The 5,701-nt window shown below is 39.3% G+C and overlaps 1 long non-coding RNA gene across 1 annotated transcript in view; it reads left to right on the top strand.

The window, feature by feature from the left end:
* LOC109848080 overlaps positions 1–595 on the top strand; it is a 6,479-nt gene extending 5,884 nt beyond the window's left edge. The window contains exons 2-3 of the long non-coding RNA XR_002248689.1: positions 375–431; positions 530–595. This is a non-coding gene — a long non-coding RNA (uncharacterized LOC109848080). The remainder of the gene's footprint in view (positions 1–374; positions 432–529) is intronic.

Raw genomic sequence — 5,701 nt, 5'->3', positions numbered from 1 at the left:
TTTTATGTCCCGCCCGCGAGACAGTGTTTACTGTCTCGCTCGCGAGACAGCTTTCAAAAGATCAGAAACTGTTTTGTAACCGCCGACACGTGGCCACCAACTGTTCAAGAACGTGGGAAACGTTGTGTGCGAGAATCACGTTGATAACTGCCAAAATAACGGAGTTGTAAAACGTGGGAAGACAGTTACAAGAAAACTGCTGGGCGGTTGAGGATTTCCGAGACAGCTAGCATAGGGCAACTCTATTTCTGGTGCCAATACTGGTGAGATCATTTTCTTGAATTTAGTTTTTTGAAATTGAAATTTTAGAATAAAAAATATAAGGTTATTGATGATTTGAGAAGGAATTGGGGTTTCTTGAATTCTTTTAGCAGGGTGATTGTTGCAATCTTGACGGTCTTTGAAAGATTCTTCGATGTGTTCATTTCATGGTAACCTCACAATCTATTTTTTTTTATAAAAGTTTGGAATTGGATTATTGAGTCTTGATTATTAACTATATCGTCTAATTTTTATCAATAATTTGAAGGTTGCCATTGTCTGATGAGACCAAGCTAGCATTCTTCATCTACTTGTGGCACCCAAAAACAAAGGTAATATAATTACTAAAATCTCATTATGAATTCCACTTTGTATTTTAGGGTGGAATTGGAAAGTCGGTGTTTCAATACATGTATTAAAGTCGATGATTGTACTGATCGGCACGTGTTTTAATATTTTTAGGTGTTGGAAGTTAGTCGGCAAGCCATGATGGGAGAGAAACTGATCGAATGAGGAGGAGGTTGAGAAGGCAATGATGTAGATGTCTGGGCTTATATTGGAGAGGAGGAGGAGGTTGAGAAGCCTTGATGGGATCTCTTTTAATGTGGTTATTAGTATAGTTGGTTTTGTGCAAATTTGTCGTTTGAACGGTTAACAGAGTTCATCGGTTTGTAAACTTTGATAAGGAAATGGAAGTCAACTTGTTTAATTTTGCTATAAAATTTTGTATGTCCTTCATGTGACAAGCCACCTTAGAATTACTCCAGATGTCCTTTTATGGAAGTCAACTTGCTTATGTGACATATGATAGTTTCATGTGACATATGACAATTTCATGTCCACAAGAATCACACCAAGCTCATCCTCGCCATCATTCTTCCCATTGTCGGAGCTCTAATACTAGCATTCACATTCACTGCGACCATTTATGTATGGAAAAGGAGAGAAGAAGATCCTGTCATGCTGGAGAGCATCAACACAGATAGTTTCATGTGACATATGACGGTTTCATGTCACATATGTTGTTTTTATGAGACATTTGTTGTTCATACGGGATATTTTGGTGTTGTATGTGATATTTGGATGTTGTATGTGATATTTGAGTGTCGTTTTTGACATTTGTTGTTTATACGTGATATTTGGGTATTGTTTGTGATATTTGGGTGTTGTATGTGATATTTGGGTATTGTATGTGATATTTGTGTGTTGCTTGTGACATTTGCTGTTTATACGTTAAATTTGGGTGTTGTATGTGATATTTGGCTGTAATTTGTTGATAGTGAATGTGCTTAATTGTCACATGGTTGTAATTTGTTTATACGTGACACATGACTATAATTTATTGTATGTGATATTTAGATCTAACAGAGTCATTCCACATCCTCCTTCATCATCATCCCCTTATTCTTCTTTTCCCACCAAGACCTAGGAATAAATAACTCGTCCTTCAAATACTCTGACACTCCTCTTCACCTTTAACTCAAACTCAAATACTCTGACACTCCTCTTCACCTTCAACTCAAACTCAAATACTTTGACACTCCTCTTCACCTTCACCTTCACCTTCACCTTAAACAACACCCAAATGTCACAAATATCATATACAACACCCAAATGTCACAAATTACAGACAAAAATCACATACAACGCCCAAATATCACGTATAAATAGCAAATATCACAAGAAACACCCAAATATCACAAATTACAGCCAAATATCATATACAACACCCAAATGTCACGTATAAACAGCAAATGTCACAAACAACACCCAAATATCACAAATTACAGCTAAAAATCACATACAATACCCAAATATCACGTGTAAACAGCAAATATCACAAGCAACACCGAAATATCACAAATTTTAGTCATATATTACATACAACACCCAAATATCACGTATAAACAACAAATATCACAAGTAACACACAAATATCACATACAACACCCAAATATCATATACAACACCCAAATGTCATAAATTACAGCCAAATATCACATACAACACTCAAATATCACGTATAAATAACAAATATCACAAGCAACACATAAATATCACATACAACACCCAAATATCACATACAACACCCAAATATCACGTATGAATAACAAATATCACATACAACATCCAAAGTACAAAAAATATTCTGGCGGAGGATGTGAAATGACTCTATTAGATCTAATATCACATTCACTATCAACAAATTACAGCCAAATATCATATACAACACCCAAATGTCACGTATAAATAGCAAATGTCACAAGCAACACCCAAATATCACAAATTACAGCCAAATATCACATACAACACCCAAATGTCACGTATAAACAGCAAATGTCACAAGCAACACACAAATATCACATATAATACCCAAATATCACATACAACACCCAAATATCACATACAATACCCAAATAGAATTTTATAGCAAAATTAAACAAGTTGACTTCCATTTCCTTATCAAATTTTACAAACCGATGAACTCCGTTAACCGTTCAAACGACAAATTTGTACAAAACCAACTATACTAATAACCATATTAAAAGAGATCCCATCAAGGCTTCTCAACCTCCTCCTCCTCTCCAATCTAAGCCCAGACATCTACATCATTGCCTTCTCAAACCTCCTTCTCCTCCTCCTCCTCCTCATTCGATCAGTTTCTCTCCCATCAAGGCTTGCCGACTAACTTCTGTTTGCGTCAAAAGTTGGTTTTGTCATGGAATTCATTATATCTTCGGTCGATTACAACAAATTCAAAGAAATAGTCTTTTTATAAGACCTCTTTTACACAACAAAATTAAAAATTACAACTAACCTCTTTTACACAACAAAATTAAAAATTACAACTCTTGAGAAACAAACGCAGGATCGTTGTTTGGATCACTGCTTGTGTAGGATCTTTGCCTGTGCCGGGAGCGCTTTGACTCGTGGACCACCGAATCACAGATTCTGATTGAACCGTGAGGGGTTTAATGATTCTTCCTTCGTTTATCGAAGTAAGAATTTGAAGCGAATATCTTATCGATGTAAGATGTTCACTCTTCTAAAGATCAAGTCAGAGCTTAGATCTCTAGGAATCGCCAGAAGCTTCTTGAGGATGTTTGTGAAGAAGGAAGACTCTCTCTCTTGCTCTAATTCACCAAAACTCAAGGCTCTCTGCTCTAATCTGCTCTGGAAATGCTCAGCCCCTATCAATGATGGCCATAGGAGGGTATTTATAGCCTCCTTAGACGATAACTGAAGAAATAGCTGGTCAATAACTGTCTCTTTAGGCGCGGCAGCTGATGCTGTCGCGGCTAAAGGGCGCGACAGTCGACACTGTCGCGGCCAAAGAGCGCGACAGTCGACACTGCCGCGGCTAAAGGGGCAGTTACACCCACGTTCATACGTGTTTGAAACAGTTCTCCCACGACCTTTAACCACCTTTTTCGTGGTTTAACTGCTTTTCCACATCAGCACACGTTCTATTTCTGATACTCCGCCACGTGGACTTTAAATAATCATCAGATAACTGTATTATAACTGCTGTAGCATCCTGCTTTAACTGCCGCGGCACCATAGGTTGCAGCGGTTAAGCCGCGACACCATAGGCTGCCGCGCCTTAGCCGCGGCACCTTGGTCTGCCGCGCCTTAGCCGCGGCACCTTGGTCTGCCGCGCCTTAGCCGCGGCACCTTGGTCTGCCGCGCCTTAGCCGCGGCACCATGTCTTGTCGCGCCTTAGCCGCGGCACCATGTCCTGCCGCGCTGCATAGTTTAGACTCGTATACCTATTGGAGTATTCTGGTCTCTTGTTTGTTGGTAGAGATGAACCCGATGATGGAGAGGAAGAATTTTATATTCTATCTCCTGGTCTCTTGTTTGTTGGTAGAGATAAACCCAGAATTGGAGAGGAAGAATTTTATATTCTATCTCCTGGTCTCTTGTTTGTTGGTAGAGATGAACCCGATGATGGAGAGGAAGAATTTTATATTCTATCTCCTGGTCTCTTGTTTGTTGGTAGAGATAAACCCGAAATCGGAGAGGAAGAATTTTATATTCTATCTCCTGGTCTCTTGTTTGTTGGTAGAGATGAACCCGAAATCGGAGAGGAAGAATTTTATATTCTATCTCCTTGTCTCTTTTTTGTTGGTAGAGATAAACCCGAAATCGGAGAGGAAGAATTTTATATTCTATCTCCTGATGCAAAGAAAACTCAAAGTGGGATCTCCACTTAGAGAATCTGGACGGATTTGAATAATCCTAACTGTCATAAGGTTTGATTATTCAACTGAAAGTGGACCTCTCGTTCGTGGAATGAATCGAGAAGAGACTTTGGCTTTGTGGTCCTAACTGTAGTAAGGTTTGACCAATTGGGAGTTTGAAGCGAATCCTAACTGTTTAAAGGTTTGATCGTTCAATTTGAGTGGACCTCTCGTTCATGGAAGGAATCGAGAGGGGATTTTGGCTTTGGTCCTAACTGTTTAAAGGTTTGACCAAAATAGGTTCAATTTGAGTGGACCTCTCGTTCATAGAAGGAATCGAGAGGGGATTTTGGTTGTGGTCCTAACTGTTTAAAGGTTTGACCAAGATGGGAATTTGAAGCGATCCTAACTGTTTAAAGGTTTGATCGTTCAATTTGTGGACCTCTCATTCATGGAAGGAATCGAGAGGGGATTTTGGTCTCGGTCCTAACTGTTTAAAGGTTTGACCAAGATGGGGACTTGAGACGATCCTAACTGTTTAAAGGTTTGATCGTTCAATTTGAGTGGACCTCTCGTTCATAGAACGAATCGAGAGGGGATTTTGGTTGTGGTTCTAACTGTTTAAAGGTTTGACCAAGATGGGAATTTGAAGCGATCCTAACTGTTTAAAGGTTTGATCGTTCAATTTGTGGACCTCTCGTTCATGGAAGGAATCGAGAGGGGATTTTGGTCTCGGTCCTAACTGTTTAAAGGTTTGACCAAGATGGGAACTTGAGACGATCCTAACTGTTTAAAGGTTTGATCGTTCAATTTGAGTGGACCTCTCGTTCATAGAACGAATCGAGAGGGGATTTTGGTTGTGGTCCTAACTGTTTAAAGGTTTGACCAAGATGGGAATTTGAAGCGATCCTAACTGTTTAAAGGTTTGATCGTTCAATTTGTGGACCTCTCGTTCATGGAAGGAATCGAGAGGGGATTTTGGCTTTGGTCCTAACCGTTTAAAGGTTTGACCAAGAGAGTGTTTTGTGAGGGAAGATTGATCCAGCGAAGTGATTGAATCTCATCTCAGCAAAAGAGTATTTGGAAATCACTGTGGGGATGTAGTGTTTATCACTTTGTTTGTAATGATCGGGTTATCCCTAAGAAAATTACATATAGCATTCTTTCGGGAACTTCCCGTTACATGAATTATCCACCCCCAGCTTTCTCCTTGGAAATGGATCTGACTTTTTACTCAGTTACATGACCAGGTTATC

The sequence above is a fragment of the Asparagus officinalis genome, chromosome 7, assembly GCF_001876935.1.
Source record: "Asparagus officinalis chromosome 7, Aspof.V1, whole genome shotgun sequence".
Classification (NCBI taxonomy): domain Eukaryota; kingdom Viridiplantae; phylum Streptophyta; class Magnoliopsida; order Asparagales; family Asparagaceae; genus Asparagus; species Asparagus officinalis.
This window is presented reverse-complemented; position numbering and strand designations above follow the sequence as displayed.